At 31.8% G+C, this 22,210-nt stretch overlaps 1 protein-coding gene across 1 annotated transcript in view; it reads left to right on the forward strand.

Annotated features, from left to right (window-relative positions):
* The first annotated feature begins 3,009 nt into the window (after nucleotides 1-3,009).
* The window catches only part of SP1173 (major facilitator superfamily domain-containing protein SP1173), a 116,326-nt gene continuing 97,125 nt past the window's right edge, over nucleotides 3,010-22,210 (forward strand). Inside the window, exon 1 of the mRNA XM_088235508.1 lies at nucleotides 3,010-3,062. The gene's annotated coding sequence lies outside the window, so the exon portion shown is untranslated. The remainder of the gene's footprint in view (nucleotides 3,063-22,210) is intronic.

Below are 22,210 nucleotides of genomic sequence, written 5' to 3' on the forward strand. Positions count from 1 at the left end.
TCTTGAGGTGATTTTCACAAAAATGGCGCCATACAAATTATCAAAATATATATATTTATATATCAGATTCTCGACGTCCTGGACGTCCACTACTGACTGTTCGCCGACAGTTAATATCTAAACTTCGGGACGAGAACCTGACTTGGGAGGAGGCAAAGAAGTTGGCAATCGATAGAGATGCATAGAGGCTCTTTGCGGATACCATATGCTCCAACTAGGGAGCGGACATGGGATGATGATGTTCAAAAACAAACAAATATAAAGGTGAACGTCATTAAACATTTTTTTTAAAGCTCTAAACGAACCTCAAACAAGTTCCAAGCTATCTTGCCATCTGGTCTTCCTGGTTCAAACCATGGTTATTTATCATCAAGTCGTTCTTCATGCCTTGAAATTATTCCTTTTTTTCTCTTCACGTCTCTTCACTCCAAGAACCTATTATATATTTTCCGACCGAGTCCACTCAGACATTCAGACACATTAATGATACAGTAGTTTTACAGAAGACACGTATGTAGTATGTTCATTTTTTTATGATTTATTTGGAAAACAATAACAAATTTTACGTAAAATGCACACAAAATATAAAAATAATAGAAACATAAAATTTTTAATTAAATAAATTAAACAAATTTGTTTTTAACCACTTTTTTTTTCCACCGACCGGTTTTAAAGCAAACAAGCTTCTTCGTCAAGGTTTACGTGACTAATGAATTCTTTCCTATTTAATTTTTATCATGTTTACTAAATACTACACGTAGAGCCAATCAATCAAGCCGTTTTTTCCCCTAAAAGGGTGGTATTTTAAAATGAATATTTTAGAAGTAAGACAAGAGTGGACTAAGAGAAATGTTGTTTATTTGGTTATTTATTATTTTTTCTTATTATGAATCGCTTTTTAAATTTCTAAGTATTCTAATTTGCCTACTTTTAATATTTTATTTTCAACATGAAGTCGTTTTAATCCAGTGTCTTTATTGAAGTTATGATTATTTTCTATCAGATGGTTTGCGAATTCAGAAAAAAAAAATTTTTTTAGGCACCTTAAGTGTTCTTTTACTCTAATATTAAAGTTTCTTTTGGTTTTTCCAATATGGATTGAATCGCAATCATTACAATTTAATTGGTATATGCTAAATTTATATTTATAAACTTCGTCTTTGTGATTTTTTAGTAATGTTCCTATATTATTAGTAGTATTTGGTTTAATGTTTGATGGTAGGGAATTAGATAATTGTTTGTAAAAAATGTCTTTTATAAAAAAAATCAGCCTCCATTGTTTGAGTGGGTTTGCTTTATTTACTGTGGTAGTAGAATATAAATATTTATTTAGAAGTTTGCGTTTTTGTTTTTGATTTCATATTTTATCAATTATATAAATAATTAATATATCAATAAATCAATAAAGGAAGATAAAAGAACAACAAAAAACGTATTTTTAATAAACATTAAATAACAAACAAAAACTACCGTTTACTTGATACAAAACATTATAAGATTGAGGATTGAGTTTACCAGATTTTAGTTTACTACTGACATTACCAGTCAGACAATATCGGTCACGATGAAACCTGGTCACCGGTGAAAATCAAAAATACATTATGAAAAAGCTAAATATGTAGTATTTACATTATTATAGTTATCAATAAACATTGCTAATAAAATATTTATAAAAATATTTTCTTATCAATGGCGGTGTCTTCAGGTTGATCCAAGATGGCGAACTTTGACTTTTGTGTGTTCTGCAACAGCGCAGCACCGAGATAAATAAATTGTTTTTAAGACGCTATTGACAAGACTACGAGTAGTTTGCATCACCTATAAAAATATATTCAATTACCTCACACATGATATCACCTATCGTAAGAAAATTCACACATAAACAAGACAAATACATTTCTTGGGTCTGGTATTAGAGTTTATTCATCGAGTAAAAATACGAATTAATTTATTTGTAATTTATTTGTAATTTATTTTACTTTGCGGTGTAGCTCTTGTTGCGTTAGGTTACAATTCATGGGGTTCGAAATATTTAGTTCAGTTTTAGTGCTGCAAAGCAGCGTTTATTTAATCATTTTAAATACATACAAGTTTTTACCCACTAAATCTAAAGACTTTTCGGAGGGACATATTTTTTTTATGACTGGTTTGTTTTACATTATTTAATTTATATTATACAAATTTATTAACAGGCACTATAAAATATTTAGAAGATATTTCTTCACTTCTTTTTTTTTATTATTCGGAGGTCATTCATGTTAATGATGGTCTGTGGGAGATCATTGAACAACCTTGAAATAAAGCAATTTAATGTTCGCTCTCCGAAGTAATTTGTAATTCGGGGAACGATCAGGGAGCCCTTAGTTTTTAATCTAAATGTTGTGAGTGTGGGAAACTCTTTTTTTATATTCCGGATCAACAAAGTTATCTGCAATCGATTTGTAGTCACAAAGTTGTTTTACCGGCAGGACATTATATAATTTGCAATATACACCGGATGATACTGGAAGGTGAGACCCCGGACACGCACTACGTAAGATATAATTGATTCAATGAGCGAGGTAACTTAACGTTTAACGTTTTAAACTCTTAACGTTTTAAAACGTAGTATGCTTTTGATATCATAAATGACTTTAAGCCAGTACCTTAATCTGTCGCAGATTCCATCAATATGAACACCCTAGCTAAATTTAAAGATGTATTTCTTCACATCAAGTAGAAGTTCTTGTGCTTAAGGCGTAAAATCAATAATCTTGTCTTCATTCGACACGTGGTCAATACATGCGCTACAATTCACCCCAAAAATACGAGAATTGGTGATATGGTTAAATACATACGTTACAAGAGCGTAGTAGATGGCATTTTAATTTGCCTTCCTTGTATCTCTTTCTCGCAGTAATATTTGCATATGATCAATCAATACATAGACGCACCCTATACACTTAAATATTTCAAAAAGTAGTGACACGAAAACGTACCCATATTTAATGAGTTTGTTTATTTATTCCAGGGCTGCATTCAGCGAGCTATAAACTACAAAAATAGGAGGATACCAATTTTTGGTAAGTAAAAAAGTGTGTATTTTAATGTTAAGAGCCAACATATATTTTTGGTGAAACACAATCAGATTCTTTCCTTGAATTCCTTATTATTTCGACCCATTTATTTATTTTCACTGGATTTTGGGTAACGCAAAAATAATATCAACTAACATTTATTAAATGTTTAAATGTTTTCCTATCAGTGCAAGAACTTCGCAATTGCACCGCTAGGTGTAGTTTGACGTTTACAAAAAAAGTTTTTTTATTTGAATATGAATTATTTCAAGCGTTTTTAATCACTCTTAAACAAATATTTACCGATGAAAAATTACACAATCCTTTCTACAATGTTTTTCCGGAAGGTTTTTACACATTTTAATTACTCGAGCAGGCATTTTGATTTCGATTCTAAACGTCACATCTGGCTGGCGGTCAAAAAACGACTAAATACGCGTTGGGCATCTCTGAGCGTTTGGACATCAGTTAAATGTCATAATTTTTGAGGGCTCGGGACGCGTCTATGTAGTAATTGGTCGACGCATGTAGGTATGTTGAGATTAACTGTCTAACTTTTTCAAATTGTTGTGTGCAACGCAATATATGTTTTGTATATAATGAAGCTAGCATAGGAATAACGTCTTTTTATTATACGATTGTGCTTACCTGTTTATCTTTCAACTTCAAAGAATAACACTTCTTAAATGTTTGTTCTTTGATGTGTTATGTATTTTCTTTAACGAGGTTCTTGATGTGTATATTATTATTGTTGTACTATATTAAGTAGTACATAAGTCACAACTCAATACAGGACTTTAGTCCCATTGAGTTGGAACCTATGTCTCAATAAATGTAAATATTGTTTCAGCATTTACTTTGTGGAAAAACATTTTGAATATATTTAAAATGCAGCACTTTGCCACATAAGAGTTTAATATATTATAACACTAGTTTCAGGTATTCTGAATTACCCATCATCAGGTGTAATATAAACATAACTAAAATATATACGCAGATTTGTACTAAGCTACTAATACGGTCGGTAGGAAGGGGCAAGGCAATGTGCGGTGGAGGGGGTGGGGTTTTCCCAATTATGGGTAATATTGATAGCAAAGGTGAAGAATTTTGGAATATAATATTATTAGCTAAAGTTTTCTCAGATTTTTTTTTGTATTTCAATATTTTCTAGGTTCAATATTATGTATCTTTTTTGGGTGATACCGTGTATGTTGGATTTGATCCGACGTTTCGGCTACATTGCAGGAGCCATCTTCAGGGAAAACCAGGGAAAACCTGAAGATGGCTCCTGCAATGGTAGCCGAAACGTCGGATCAAATCCAACATACACGGTATAACCCAAAAAAGATACATAATATTGATGACAGTGACCGTGAAAACCTTCGCACCTATTTATTTTCTAGGTTATTCATTATTATACATTTATTTGTGACAGAATGTAAAAGTTTTATTTTATGGGAATAAAACGAATGGTTTGTATCCATAATATGGTTTGCAAATTCAAAAAAACTAGTGCTAGAATGCCCACAGCGGTGTTCTTTAATTCTAAGTTTTTCATTTCTAGCAGTTTGGCCAATATATTTACTATTTCAATCCCCACACGTAATTTCATACACACTGCTTTTTTCTAAAAGTTCTATCTTCGATTTGGAGTTATCAAGTATTTTCCCTAGATTGTTGTTTGTATATAGAACGCGGGTTGAACATTGGGGGCTAAGAATTTACCAATATTTAAAGATATTGAACCAGTGAATGGAAATTTCTTCCAGGATTTATTTTCAGTTTTTATATGTTTATTTGCAGAATACAAGTGTTTTTCGATGAATTTATTTTTATTTTTATTCTTCGACATTTTTTCTATTAAGTCACAATCATATCCATTGTTGTTAGCTTTTTCTTTTATTACATTTAATTCGCGATTATAATTGGTTTTACTAAGGGGAACATATTTAATCTGTCTGTAATTCAGAATACCTGAAACTAGTTGTGTTATATTAAACTCTTATGTGGCAAAAATTACACAGTGTTTCATTTGAATTATGTAATTGTTTTTTTTGTTTCTCTCTTTTAAGTTATATTATCTTTGAATTATTTTCGGTTTTCTTTAAAATATTTGATTTGTTTTATATTGTTTATATCTGTTCAACTATTATATGAATTATGCTATTCTTTATCTTGTTTTCCGATTATTTTCTTCGTAATGGTTATATGGTTGGTTGGGTATTGCACTACCCGCCCAATCCTGATTAAATAAATAAATAAATTTAAAAAATATAATTATTTTATTTTCATTGCTTAAAAGATTTTCATAAAATACTGACATACCTTTGAAATTTAAACCTAACCTAACCTAACCCACTATTTTACGATGCAAGCAATAGAAAACTTATATTATTTTTGTAAAAACATAGAAATTATACAAGATATTGGTAAACTATTTTGCCAAACGTTTTGCACTAAAAGGCATGTCACTTGAGCGAAACATTCGATCAAAAAACAATTTTGTATAATCAATAGTTTTCGGCCAACTTAATTTCATTTTGGCGTGTTAAGTTCTCATAAAAATATACCACCATCCAAGGTGCTTCAGAATAGTGATTTAGAAAATATTTTACTCCACACCCAAACTACAACGTCAAATAAATATTAGGTTAGATTAGGTTAGGTTAGGTTAACGGTTAATAAATGATAGCAAGCATTTGTATGTAAAACAATTATTTTCATAGTAATATTTCAAAGTTCGAGGACTGGATCTTAAGCGTATGACTGATCATCTTTCCATCACGTATTAAATGATCCAAGCTGTAATAAGCAAGACATTACAATGATTTTTTTTCCGTGTGACTACAGATACTTTTTCTAAAAATGTTTAAAATTCGCATATTTTGAATTGCTTGAAAACGAAACCTTTTGCATTCTGTAGTATAAACCGCACGTATTACATTATCGTGCCATACTTGTAAGAAAAGTTTGTTAGAAGCGCACTCAAAGGGCACGAGTGTGATATCAAAATGATGTTACGCTAATTGCGAGCCGTTTAGTATGTGAGGTGAAATCTTTTTTTTTTTAATACATTAATTGTAATAATATTATGAGAATCGCAAAACTCCGCTCTAAATATTTCATGTATTTTTCGTGTTATTTTCGATTCGTGAAAATACCATAATGCAGTACTTAAGCAGTGCCCTATGCACCACTGTTTTTATTGATTTAGTTTTTTTCTGATTGTCATAAATGGACAAGATCATTTAATTACACTTGGGATTTTTATTTTAATGGTAATATGATTGAAAAAAAAAAAATATCTAAAAAATTTTAAGTAACGTATTTGATCCTTGGAGCAATGACACTATAGAGACGCCCATACGAACAAAAAACATTCTAGGATTATTGACCACGGAGTTAACTATTAGGTACAGCAAAACAATAGGCCTTAGGTTGTCAGGTCGAGAATCACTAGCGCAGCAACGAAACAGTCCGTTACACAGCTGTTGATAAACCAAAAATTTGCAACGCTTTTTTTCTATGCTATAGATCGAAATGGCGTCTCTACAGCTGTAGTGTATTATTACTCTGAACTTTGGCCCCCGGGTAATATTTTGGACTCAGGCTTCAAAGGTCCGAGAGGTTCAAATCCAGCTCTATCGCTGATCAATTCTCATTTTCCATATTATATTATTTCCATTACATATTATTTACAACCTTAGGAAATGATCTGAAAATCGAAGTTTTTTAGTAAAAAATAAGAACTCTAATAAAAAAACCTGCAACATTAAAAATCCTGTTTCTGAACCAATTTATTAGCAAATCATTATAATGATTTGCAAAATACGTTTCTATGCTATGAAAACATAACAGTCATTAATATTTCCAGCTGCGAAATGAACAGATGGTATTTTGTATTCATTAATTTTTTTTATCGTACAGTTTTTCTTAAAAATAAATATGTGGGGAGGTTGGTAGTAGTCTGGGTTTAAAAAGGTGAAATTAATAGAGTTATACCTTTATTAAAAGGTGTGACTCTATTAATAAACCTTACAAAACAATGTTAAAACTTAATATACTTACTACTTTCTAACAACTTATTATAGATCTGTGTAGGGTAGGCTGAATAAAAAACGTAATATTGCAAAAATAACAATGTTAAAACAAAAGTGTTTTATTTTTATTTTTTTCAAATTAGTACGCAATGTATAATATGTAACTTATTTGCTTACTTTTGAAAAGGTTTAAAAATAAATATTAATTAGAAGGAATAATAGAATTAAGAACATAACAATATTTTCATCTCCCATTCACTATCAAAAATTCTACACTGCCGTGCAGAGCCAAAACAGCCGTAACCCACATTTTGACGTTTTTGAGTTATTTATCGATTCGTAATCAGCATTTTATTTATTTACTTACTTGAGGTCTTGTATATTGTCTGCAATTATAACGGTGTCATCTGCATATCAAATAACTGCATTTAAGGCCGTAATAATTACTAAAATCAGTACAAGGAGTCTTCTTCAGCCTTCTGTCCTCCACTGCTGGATATGGCCTCTTCCATATCCTTCCATTTTTTTTGGTCGGTTGCTACTTGCAGCCAATTTTTACCCCCCACAGCGGCTATGTCGTCGGACCACCTTTTTTTGGGTCTTCCGACGCCTCGCTTGTTCTCCCAAAGTCTCCATCTTCAAATTTTAGGGGTCCATCTTGTGGGATCTTGTCTCGCAACATCTCCTGCCCATTGCTACTTCAGTCTTGCTACGTGATCCGTGATATCCGTTATTCTGGTTCTGTTCCTATTTTTTTCATTTCCTATTCTGTCTCCTTAGGCTTATACCAAGCATGGACCTTTACATGGATCGCTGTGGGCATTTGGGCTTTTCTACATTTCTTTTTGTGAGAGCCATGGTCTTTAATGCAAGTACAAGAAGTATCAAGTTTTAATACTGCATTTTAACTAGTTTTGGGGCAACCTTTTGTCTGCTAACTAATGCTAATTTGAGAGAATTTAAAAAAATAAAATTAAATGACTTATATAACATGCCTTATCCTCACAATTAATCGACAGCATCATAGCCTTACGATGACATTTTTAAAAATTGAAGTTTTTTTTCAATATCAATACGATTTACTTGTTTGAAAAGTCTTTTGAGTTATTCCAAAGGGTGGATTTTTCGAATTACGGCGGTTTAGGTATTGCACGTCCGTAAAGTAGCCCTGTTTTAATCACGACTGAAGACATATCTCGTCTTTCCTTTCTTAAGATCTCTTTTCAGATTCCCTTTTTCCTATTTTCTAATCAAAGACGAGAATCGATATTAATTAATTTACATACACATATTGTTAGTTCTATTTTTGCATATTTTTTTTTATCACATATTTTTAAAAACGAAAATTGTATTGATCGCACTTTTAATATTATTGGTTGGTTTGAAGAATTTGCCATTGAATAGAAAATATAGGAATTATGGGGTCATTTTTAACAAGTGGGAAAATGGGAATCAAATTGTGGTAGAGCGGAGTTTGAACGTCGGACCTTTAGATTCGTGAGTCCGCCCCACCACAACCCGGTTCAGATTATACTTACGTTTTTTTATTATTTTTTATTATGAATAAAACATATACATTTAGTAGATATTATACTCCCAGGAGTTTTATAAAAAAAACTCATTTGGGATCGTACATAAAAAAAAGATTTTCGTGACAATACATAATATCATACATTAATTTTATTAATTTATTCTCACCACGTTCCGAACCGAAATCCAAATTGATTTACGTCTTCTTGATATTTTTGTACCGCTAAAAATAAATGTGTTTTTAATCATTTCTTTTATTAGAAATGTCAAAGGTGGATACATTGACATCATGACGTCATTGGTTAGGAGCAGTCGATAAAAATATAGCAGTGTTGCCACTCTCGCCCTCGCCCTCGCATCGATACACACATAATACGAGTACGTAGGTGTCCGAATAATAATCGTGATAAATACGGTATGGGGAATAGGGAGGTATAGCGCAAGTACTAAGTAGGTACTACTGCCTTCCTTTATATTTCACCTTTGGTTGGTTGAAGTACCTAGGTATTTTCCGTGGCTAAGAGGGCATTGCTCGGGTCACCGCCCTACACTGAGGTGTGGGTAATGGTTTCCACGCTTCTTGCTAAATAACGATATTCCCTGCTCAACACAGTACTTACACTAAATAATTATCTAGGTTCCTCGGTTCTTAACAGAGTTTAAATCTTTCAAGCCAAACCATTTTACTATTTACAAGAATATCTGTGTTTCTATGGTCATTCAAGATGGTTCGAACTATACGAAATATATTCTTGATATAATTTATCGGTAAACATGTGTTTTTCGTATTTGTTTTGTGGCTTTATGGATGTTTTTCAAACCAATACACCGTTTTGTAAATAGTTTTATATCATGGCCCCGATTACAATGGGAAGTTAACACAGGTTTTCTTCATTTTTATAGAATCGAATTTACGTATGCGAAAATGTGAAAATAGTAGTTTTTTTTTTCAAAAACATTTACACAAGTCTTAAATTAAAGTCTTACTGAATTATATACATACAACTCGTCAGCAGGTTCTAATAAATTGCTTTGATTATTCATACTTAACCTACATTATCCGTGGTGTAGTGGTCAAGATGCTTGACTCACACACGGAAGGTTCCGGGTTCGATTCCCGGTAAGAACACAAAAATTAAAAATGTGATTTTTCTCAAGCTTGAGTATTCGGTGATGTAATTCACCATTGTAATTGGGCCTTCTGGCCTGTTGTGGTGCAAAAATAATAATAATAATAATAATTAATAGTTGTGGTGCAAAAATAATAATAATAATAATAATAATTTTAATAAAATTATTATTTTACTTAAAATACATTACATATCATACCATATTTCATTATATTATTAAAAATGAAAAACTATCACTAATACGAATTTTTTTTTTAGATTAACCATAATTTAAGCATACGTCTCACTCCTGTACTTAATTCGGTACTTTTAATGTTGTTTGGTAACATGTTATATATTTTAGGTATACTGTATTGCAGTGTTCTTTTGCCATATTTATTGCAATATCTAGGAACAGCTAGCTCTAGTACAGCCATACTAGTAAACCTGGTATTGTAATCGTGTACCAACTTGTGCTTATATTCGGAGTGCGACGCATGCTGACAAATGAACGTAGTTATGCAGAAAGCAGCCAGCCATATAAAAATGAAACTGAGATAATAGCACTTTTGTGAAATGAGTGAATTATCAAATCCAGACAAAAGTTGGAATGTTTTTGACTTTGACAAATGATAAACAATGAATACATAAGTTTTTTTTATATTAAAAACAAGAATCTAATTATGTATTGGACCGGTTTTAATGATTTAAAAAAAAAAAAAAGTTTTTTTTAAAGATGGGTGTTTTCTGCAAATTGAAAAATGCCTTTTTTTGTGATCGACACCATTTTCAGAAGGTGATAAATACAGTTTTTATTTCGAAAGCGGTCTGGCTGTTTTTGGCAGAACATAGAATTGACTTTCCTGCATCCGATAACATCAATATCGTATTTTTTCAAAATTGTGGACTGGCTGCTTTCTGCATAACTACGTTCAACGTAAGTTGTACCAAATAAGAGCCCTAAATGATAATTTATTTACAGATTTATACATCAATGATATTGAAATATTGTGTATCTGGCGGTATACATTTTTATGTAGTAGCAATTTGATCATATGATTTTGCAAAGTTTGAATAAAATTAATATAAGTTTCACTTGATAACCCCCACGAAGTTATAGCGTATCGTATATTATAATTGGAATAAAAATTAAAGAATTTTCGTCGATAACATGCATTTTAATACGTTTCGAAAAAAGGAAATATACACATTATTTTACAGAAAATCAGATTTTACTTTATAGACAATTGTAGCTCATCGGGGCCCGGGTGTTCAGACTTTCGAGGTCAGAGTATAGACTATACACTAACAAATTACACACTATAAATTATTTAGGAAGCATTTAAAATAAACAAAACAATTACAGCATTAGGCATACTAATATTTCTGGCTTGCCGATCCTTTATGTACTGAGCCAACTCCTAGTACAAGTTGTCAAAGTGTTTTTTGTGCAATTTTGTCTAAAATGAAATGTATGTTTAAATAAATAAATTGTTAGATAAATAAAAACTTTAGCTTATTTTTTATTAAAATATTTACATGTATAATTTATTGTTATGATAAATTGTTTGGTTCTCTGTTCTTTTCAGTCTTTTTACTATCATTTTGAGTTTTTTTTCACGGGGATTTTCATAAGAACGGTTTCAGGGGAATAATATTCCTTAATTCGCACGAAGTTAATTTTGGAATAAAACGATGTACGCAACCTTCTTGATTATTTCAAAAGAAAGTTTCTAAGGTGTAATTTATCATTTTACTTCCATTCCAACGAGCATAGGAACGTAATTAGGTGCACATTTCTAAGCAAGTATTAACCTTAATAAGTAAAGCCGGTATGACTGAAAATTGATCAGCGTGACGTACTTTCTTGAACATATTTTTGTTTTTATTAAAATTTCGGCATCTGGCGGGTTTATCCTGGTCCATGAAGTAATGAATCCAGTCCTTGTCTACAAAAATTTGGACAAACTCAAAATATTGTTGATAAATTACCTGGTCCATGAAGAAGTATAGAAATTGAAAAAATAACATTTTCAGGCGTTGCCTAGTATGTAGGTGAAATAATTCAATTAGATAAATCTCACCCGCATAAATAAAGGTTTCAGCTCTTAAACTTCACAAACATCAACAGGTGAAAGAATTGAAGGAATATAGATGTTCAAATGTAGGCAGAATGGTGAATGTTACACAGTGTGTAAAGTGGCCACTTAAACCAGCCATTGACAGGTCATAAGCCCTATAGATGCCTAGACTTCTATATTACCTTTTCTTAAATGTTCTTCATCTCTGTTGTAATATGTTAAATAAACAGCTCCCCAGGGAGTTGAATCCAGTCCTTGGATACAAAAATTTGGACAAACTCAAAATATTGTTGGGTTATTTAACGTTTGAATGCACTATATTGAATTATTTTCAAAAAACGTTATTGTATTTTCTTTATTCAACTATTTATCTTGATGAAACTGACGATGTCTTACTATAGAAAGATACATATACTTAGATTTATCTATTTGTGTCACTGTCACACCAATTAATAATAAAAATACCATTCTATATAATATGTTTCCTAACCCGTAAATATTTATAGTTTTACTTTGCCTTTTACATGTATTTAAAAAAAAGGATTATCTCTCTTAAATCTGTGCCTCATGTCTGGGGATGGTGATCACGCCCGACTCCAGGCATGGCTCGTCTGTGGACAGTCTCCCTCCATCTGGAACGGTCTTGCGCTGTTCTGTAGGTAACTGTCAGTGATAGTTCTGATAATTCGTGACCAAGCTGATCCATCTTGTCGATTGACGTCTACGCGACCATGTCCCTTCGACACTTCCCAGAAACATAGTTTTCTCCAAACTATCCGAGTTCCCCTTGGAATTATGTCCAAAGAACTGCAGGAGCCTTTTCTCGCATATGGAAGTAAGTCTTTCTTTTATCTCTAGTTCCTGGAATATGCATAGATATATTTGTACGTCTGGCTGTCCCCGGAATCCGCAGCATTTGCCGCAAACATCATATTTTATAAGCTTAATTTTTTTTTCTTTTCAGATTCTCTCAGTTTTCAACACTATACACCGTACATGAACACTGTTATAACCAAGGCCTTCACCAGTATCTCTTTGGTGTTGATGGTTATACCGTGATTCTTCCAAATCTTCACCAGCCGACTCATTGCAAGTCAATTCCAACACGCCACCGTATTTCACCTTCGCACCTATCACCATCGCTGATGAGGGAACCTAGACAAATGAAATGGTTGACTCTTTCTAAGTTATGCAACAAAGATAATGATGCTTCTTTATTTGCTTGATCAATGATCATAAGCTTAGTTTTACTCATATTCATTGAAAATCCTAAGTCTGAACTAGCAGCATCTATTCGGTCAATCAGTTCTTTCATTTCAATTTTGACGATGCAATAAGTGTGGTGGCATCAGCATATCTCAGGTTGGATAACTTACTTCCTCCGATTGTCAAGCATCTTGTCCAGTTGTTAAATGCCTTCCGGCAAAAATGGATTATCCAAAGTCTAATTTCAGCGCAGTTGGTTCGATGAATAAGCGTTGTAGATACGAGTATGTATTTCCAAAATCGTTTGACTCTTCGAATACTGGTTTTTAAAAGTTGATTGACACGACCCGATATGCGATGTGGTGATGCAATCCGCATTTGTTTTGGCTACAGAAGCACTATGAATAATTATTCGGTGAAATCATAACCCATTCATTATTCCTTCGCGAAAGGAGATCTAAGAACTTGCCGCCCGCTCTGGTGTATGGTCAGTAGTTACTACTCAGTAGCGTTCGTAGTTATAAAATGTAGCTACTAGTACAGTGGTGGGAAACTTATGGCTCGTGTGTCACAGGTGATACCCTGAGAAATTTTAGGTGACACCTATCGTTCACGGATGATCTTACTACGTTTGGAGTGAGTAAGGATTTGGAGTTGCAACTTGCAGGATTTCAAGGCAACATCTGGACCCAAGGATTGGAGGTCCAAACTCACGATTCTAGAAAGAAATCGTTTGGAGAATGAAAAAGAGTTCTACTACGAACAGGTACTTTGAATACTTGAAACCGATTACTGAACACTTTTGGCACTCTAAAAAATCTAGCGATGGCTTTACTTACAATGTTCTCTCTGTGTGCTTTTGAGAGAACTTATTCTCGGCATCGAATAATATGAAAACAAATAAAAGACACCGGCTGACTGATGAAGTTTGTAACGTTTGCTTATACCTAAAATGTGCAATATACCAACCTTCAATGAAGGATTTAGCAAATTCAATTCAGCAACAATAAAGTAATTAATGGAAATTAATGATTTTTTGCTTCTTAATATAAATATACCCGGGTCAAGCCATTCTTTTTAGAATTTTGACAAGCCAAATTAAAAAGGTTACCCATCACTGTACTAGTACCTAGTAGTATGTATATCCGCCGAGTGCATACGTGATAACCACAACCCCATTTTGTCCGCCAACTGTAGACAAAGAAAGGTTTATGACTTCCGGTGACGTAGGTATTCGGGAATGTCAGGATCGGGATATTTTTTAATTTGATGTAAAATTATCTCATTTTTGCCTCCTCTTTCACAGTAGTAGCTGCTCGATTGTGGAATAATCTACCCACTAATGTCAAAGACGCCCCTTCTCTATTCACACTTAAATTACTATTGATATTTCACTATCTAAATGTTTTAGTTTTTCCTTTTTTTCTTTTTTATTTGTTTCCATCCCACTTTTACCCCCTTCCGTTTTTACAATATGGTGAAGTTTTTAAAAACTTTTATTAATTTATCTTTCTTCAAAAAGATGGTAGGAATCTTTTGTTTGTTTTTTTTAGTTAAAAAATCTAATTTACAATATTTGGGTTTGTCAAAGTTTGTTTAGAATGTGACATTTGTATCATAGTGTGTTTCAATGCCTCAAAGTATTCTCAATTGCTAAAGAAATATGAAATATTTCTAAAATATGTACTAAATAGTAAGTATAAATATATTTTTAGATTTTTTAAATATTTCTGTACGCGTCCCTTTTAGTTTCACAAATGAATCTCAAATGAACTTCATGTAATCGTCTGTTTATGAGAAAATGTACTTTAATTTCATTGAATGTTGTGTTGTGGTGTTACGATAATTTAAAATAGACTCTGGTGTTTATTTTGGATTTTGTAAGCACTGAAATGGTTTGTAACAAAACTCTCAATGGCGCTATAAAAGGTCTGTTGGCTGTTTTAAGTGGTCGCTTTACATACCGCGTAACATTCACCATTTTACCTTGCCTGTGTTTGAACATCCACATTTCATGATCTCTTAAATTTCACAAAGGTCAACATATGGTAAATGTTTTTTTTTGTCTTGAATAATATTATTTATCAGTTTTTTCAAATATTTTATTTTTTTAATTGAATGTGACAGAATTTTAGTTATGTAATTAATTAAGGTGCTATAGGTTAAGGTTAGGTTATTTTTTAGTTTATAAAACTACGTGGATAAACCTGGCATTCATTAAATTATTTTTTGATACTTTCAATATGCAAAGCTAATGAATAATAATTCGATGTAAAACGATCAATAAAAGCATCATTTTAATGACTATCTTTATGTTTATTATATTTTTTGCATTTTTATTAGCTCCCCTCGTCAAATGTATTTTGCCAAATCATTCAATCTGAACCCCTAAATCTGAAATCTGAAATACTTCATCGGATAAAAGTAATAATTTTTGTTAAACGACCACATTAAGGCATATTTCACATCTCCCCATTATTTGACAAATTCGTTCTGCAGTATACCGCTACAGTATACTCACTACAAATAATAGGAAATGAGATATATTAGTGTGTTGTGCAAACATCAATAATTTTTAAATTTTGGCTGTCATTTTTGTATTTGGGGAAGATTTAAAAATAAGCCGGATTTAAATATACTGTTGGTTGATTTATAGAGAAGTTGGTAGATACTTTTAACAACTGGGTATGTAGGTATTCGTTTATATAAAATAAAAAAATATAAACGTAAAATACATATATTTTTCGTTCCGATAAACTGTCATAGAAGCAACTATTTTTTTATTAAAAAATGTATGATATATATATATATATATATATACATTTTCGTTCAATATGTGAATTTTTTGCGCGAAGCGAAATCTTTTTTTAAATTTATTTCTTGGTTTCGCGAGGGTAACTGCTTTAAAATAGCAGTTACATTAGCTAGCATTAAGTAAAGCACATCGGACTTAGGAAAGAGACTGCCGGCGTAATCGGCAAACTGCAGCTTTGTAGAGCGTTGTCTTTGTCATACATACTCCTGCGACAGAGACGACGCTCTACAAAGTCGGCAGTCTCATTTTTAAGCCCGATCTATTATATTTACTGCCGGGTACTCTACATTTTATTAACCATCTCTAGTGGAAAGTAGACGGTCTCATAGCGTACTAGTTAGTGCGTTTGCCTGCCATTAAAAAAATGTAAATAAAATCAAAAGTTACTATAAAATAATCTGCCGTATGTAATTTGATAGTAGTTATGCAGAAAGCCATAGAAAAGTGAAACTGAGATAATAGCATATTTATTAGAAGAGTGAATAATCAAATCTACACAAAAGTTGGAATGTTTTTGACTTTGACAAATGATAAACAATGAATACATTAGTTTTTTTTTGTATTACAAACAAGAATCTACTTACCGACTTTTCTATGTCTACCGGTTTCGAGACGTACCCATCTCTTCGTCAGGACACCAATTAAACCAACATGCAAAACCCACTATACACCTTCACCATAGTTGTTGCACAATAATATTATAACCAACACGACATGCATTTTAATAAGCACATGCACTGATTAGGACAAACATGCACTGATTAAATTGTGAAAATATTCTGTTGTTTGAATTATTTTGAGGAATCTCATTATGTATTTGAACAGTGTTAATGAAATTTCAAGTTCCGTAAGATTTTTCTAGTCCTGTGGGTGTTTTCTGCAAATTGAGAAATTCCGGTTTTGTGATCGACACTATTTTCAGAAGGTGATTATTTCAGTTTTTAGTCTGAAAGCGGTTTGGCGGTTTTAAGCAGAACAGAAAATTGACTTTACTGCACCCGATAACACCAATATCAATTATTTTCAATATTGTGAACTGGCTGCTTTCTGCATAACTACGTTCATTTTATCTTGCCTTGTAGATTTTTGCGATCGGATCGTATGAAATCGGCTATTGTCCACACTCATGTGAAAATTATATTTTAAGAATGAATAAAAAAAAGCTTGCTGTAATTACCATAAAATGCATGTTTTTTATATAAAATACAATGTATTTACCTATTTGTGGTGAAAGGGAATGACGATGATGATGATGATGACTTCGCCTAATGAGGAAGTTCGGTGGTTTTTTAAAATTATTTTTTTGTTAATAGACTGTTAAACTAAGCCAAGGATTTTTTTTTACAATTTTTATGTATCGTATTATCAGCGCTATGATTTTGTGTTGTGTTTCTGAAATAACTCCGCGTGTGACGTTAGAGGTTCTCTTCCGCTTATTCTCGTTCAGTTCTGCCATTAATCTATTGACGGCAAGCAAACCGGAAACCTTCCATAACTTTCTTATCATTGATTGATTCGTATGAACCAGTGACGTCGTTCAAAGTAGTTTGTTTTGTTTTTTTTTTTAAATCTCACATTTAAGGAAACTTTGCCGTACAATTGAATGCTCCAATTTTTACCAGGCGCAAGAAAACATTTATTGTATCAAATTTCCCGTTGGGCTGAAGTTTCTTATTAACTTATCCTTAGTGCATAAGTTGAATAAGAGTAAACTTTTGCATTTTTTCTAAATATGTACCCACATAAATTACTTTTAAATGCCATTTCTTCAAACTCTAAATCAACCCCGAATCGATGAAAAGTACAATGTGTTTTTTTTTGTAATTCGATATTTTTATATTTTTCACAAGACAATTTTCGACTCGTGGCGGTATCGATTGCCCCTTCGTCTGAGTAACAAATATGTTCTAAGAAAAAACCTTTACACATCATTAGTTCGGTTGTCATTACACAAAACAAATTACAGACATTCATTGCATATTTTATTGCATCAATTAGGGATTCGGGTCCTACCTTGTGAACCATTTGTGTGATGGGTGATGGATATTAGGGTTCCCATAAAAGTCCCGACTATTATCCCCCTTTGAATATTATGCAATGTAAACGATGACAGTTATTAGCACAGCCAATTATTTATTATTTCGAATATTTATAAATCTAATGAGACAATGGGTATTGTTATTTCAGAAAATACTTAAGCACGAATATCGTATCCCATGATGTGCAATGTGCACGACCTTAAAACATGTTAGAAAAAATAGGAATGTAATGTATGCTTGACTATTACTATTTTTTACAAGGAATCCTAACTCTATTGTTTATGAGATTATTTTTGGATGGATACCATATCGATGCCCTAGTTCTGTAGGGAAATGATTTTAAATGTTTGGGTAATTTGGGCTAGATGGTAAAGAAACACTCCCTTTCCACATTTCAATAAAGAAATAAGTCAAATTTGCCTTATTTTTGGACTAAAATCCGATAATTCCTTGTGGAATTATCATTAAATCAGCATATTGTTAGTTCAATAGGGAAACATTTGACATGTTTCTCTTTTGGACACTTTTATCTCTTTCTCTACACTAAAACCTTTGGGAATTCTGTAGAAACAAATCAAAATTCTGGATTGATTGGATTATCTCTCCTTCTCCTTTTCATCCTATTACCTCTCCTCTCCTCTGTTCATAGTATTATTTAATTTTGGTATAAAATTATAAGTGTAAATTTTTCAGATAATTTTTGTTTTAAATTTTTAAACAAAATCATAAGATTCTTGTTAAATATGTCCATGTACCTTCTTGTAGTTTTCTCAAACTTAACGGTTTGGGTTGGTAGGAAGAAATTGTCTTATGGCAATATGCCCGTTCTTATACATATGTATATAAATTGTATATGCATTTAAAGTGTAAATTTAATAAATAAACGAATCAATATGTTTTTGAGCATCATGTTTGATTGTTTGAGAAACCGGATTCTTTAAAATGTGTTTTCCTTTATGATCTTCTTCTAGAACACCTTCTGAAGAAACTTTTTTTGAGGTTGTGAAAAAGTACATTTATAACTAACTTCTAAATTTGGGGTAAAACCAAATTTACAAACTTTAATTACGTATTTTTTGCAATTTTAAAAGTTTTTAAAAATATTTATTCTTTAGGTAACATACGGTCGTACAAAAATAAAAATTATCATCACCATCAACATCAACATCATTCCCTTTCCGCACCTTATGGTGCATAGGTCCCTGCATTGGTACACCAATCGCTGCGTATTTTGATCATTTTTATTACATGAAGGTAAGATGTAAGATGAACAGTCTTACGCTTCAGATGATGATGATGATGATGATGTCCAAGGGCTATGAAAATATTCTAGTGTAAAAACTCAGTTTTAAATAATGTTTCATGTCAACCATGTCGGGAATCGAACCCGAGACCTCTTGCAAAGTAGGTAAACACGTTGACCACTACACCACCAGGCTGAATAAAAAATATGAATATTATGCTAAGTAGAAATTCGTTAGTTTGGTACTAAAGAAAATGATTATTTCATAAAAACTGTCAGAATGATAAACTGCGTTCGGCATTGTGACAATTTTCTGATTGCAATAAATTATAATATGATGCAACTGTTCCCCATACCTACAATGTTTTTTTTATTTATTTATTTTTATTATATACGCCTCCACTCAATCAACCTACAATGTTAGCTCACATAATAATTATTTATAGCATTCGTTGGAACCTATTTTTACACAGTGGATACGTCCTACGCAGTACCGTATAAAAATATACCAAAAAATAACAATGATGATTTCTTTGTATAAATGTTAACTCCGGATGCCGAAAAAAAAACCGTTGAATATTTTTACTGTATCTTTGTTTCAATTTAAAAAAATAACCTGACAAGAAAATCCTTTGAAAAATCGTAACAAAGAATCTTCACTATTGCTATCGTTTACTATACACCTAGTGCAAACCCTTAATTTTTCAATAAATTATTACACACGCAGAGATCACCGATCTTTACACTACACAACAAGGCATTCAAAACACTGGACAAGAATATTGGATAGCCTCCTCTCAAGCTAGGGGAAGACATCTTTTCCAGCTGAAAACAAATGTAACGGAAAAGCTTTGGTTTTCCAAAGTGATTTTGAACAAGTTTGAGACGTCTTCCATTAGCAGAATGCACACAGGGTACTGCAGTTATGGTTCTCACCTATTCAGAATCCATGTCCGGGACTCTGCAATGTGCGAATGTCAGCTTGACGAGGAAGATTTAAACCATGTTCATTTTGGATGCCCCATAAAAGATTGTTATCCTGAGTTCCTATCCGACTTTTCCGATATCAACGTCCCATTCCCTATTCGCATTTTTACTCTCCTGTCTCCACCCAATAAAAATGTATTCAAAATTTTATGTAAATATCTAGTTATAGGTGATATCAAGTTGTAAATATGTTTTATCTCGATATTTATAGTGTGCTTTATATTAAATTCTAACAAACTAACTTATATATGTAACTAACACATGTGTAAATTTATCAAAAACTCGACCCTGGCTAGAACACCCCAGTAATGAGGTGAAAGAGCCAATAAAAGAAGAAGAAGAAGGCATTCAAAATTGGTGCTCTGAATCGAGTCAGTGTCATGGCGCGTAATAATACTCTCTGGTAGTAGATATTAGATATTTTTGGAGTGAGTGGGGGAATATGGTAATTAAGGAGGGAAACATTGATTTTTTTAAAATAAAATATGAAATTGACATATTTAAGTGTACATATTTTTAAAGTAAACCAATGCGTTTTTGTTTTGTTATCAGTAAAATCAATATAGTTATTGTTTTAGTCAGTAAATGTCTTTAAATATGTCAATCCTCTACTGAGCAAAGGTGAAGCCATGACGTTTTGAGTGTTTTATGTGTATTTTTTTAATGTAATAGAATAGATTTTTTTATATAAAATTTAAGCGAAGCTCCTGGGTACAAACTTCATTGTAAAAATTTAAAACTGCAAATAATTTAGAAAACCTATAAAATCTCTTGTAGGGAATGCAAGTGATTCATTTTGGAGAGAATGACCCATGTGTTTTTTGACAATGAAAAATAAAATGTTTTGTGGCTTCTTTAATCAAATGTTGTAACTTTTAAACTAAAAAGTTTTATCAAAACCATTGAAAACAGGGGTCTGAGTTTTAGGGGATATCCCTATCAAGTTTACTACCCTCCAGTGCAATTATTATTATTTGACTTGACAAATGCATGGCGGGTGATAGATAACCCTTAAGATTTATGGGGTGCTTTAAGTGATAATTTTATTTCAAATTGAAAGTTATTACTTTGTGGTTACCCTCCAGTCTTATGCAAAGTTAAGGTAATTGTAACATTTATTATAAATAGTGTATTATCCTTAAAAAGTATTACAAAATGTGTATTTCTTTTAACGATTTATAAAGCTATGATTTAATTATAATTTAAGAATAATACCATAAAATTTGTGTAGATTTAAATGCTTGTATTTCTTTTTAAAAACCAAAAGAGAAGTTGTTTCTAACTTTCCTGTACAATATATTATTATCCTTAAATTATTAAAACAAATATTACTTCAATACATTGTATTTATATGAATACAAATTTACCCGAGTTTAGTCTAAATTTCAAACGAAATATAAAAGTAATTATATTTTATTTATATACAGCTTGTAAACATGTTTTTTTATCAGAAACAACATAGAAAATTATTATTTTTATGTAATATTTATAGACTTTTTTTTAAAGAACTGCGTTTTAAAATGGCAAAATCGTATGATTTCTTTACTTTTTATCAGACTAGTCTTAATAAATGCATTTTAATTTTCACCCTATGTACATACAATTATTGCAAATATTAACAAAAAATAAACATTCAAATTATTTTGAACTCTCAAAATTTGATATTATTTTTCATTTCAAATTTCGACTGACGCAACGTGACGTGAATGAAATAAAATATATTCTTTTAAAATACCATGTAATCATAAAAACATATTTATGTATTTTTTGAGATTTTCGTTTGCTTTCATTGCGGTTAAATAATTTAAGCACAGAAGAAACCCGAATTGGGGAGGAAAAGCTTGTTGAAAAGCGAGTGAAAGAAGATTTTCATTAAACCCCTATATACTCAGCATCCGAAATCGCTAAATATAATATTTTCGAGCAAATGTCAAGTACCTCTTAAGCGGTAATCTTCCGATCTTCATATCGAGCGACAAGCGTGACATGTGTTGGAATTAACCGGAATTAACATTGTGTCCCGATAGGGAGATGTTGTGTAAATGCTATAATCAGATGTCGGATGGGTATCGGAGCCTCCACTACACACAGCCTCCACGAGAAG

Source organism: Micrasema longulum, unplaced genomic scaffold, assembly GCF_059751315.1.
Source record: "Micrasema longulum isolate JH-2025_06_02 unplaced genomic scaffold, ASM5975131v1 h1tg001384l, whole genome shotgun sequence".
NCBI classification, from domain to species: domain Eukaryota; kingdom Metazoa; phylum Arthropoda; class Insecta; order Trichoptera; family Brachycentridae; genus Micrasema; species Micrasema longulum.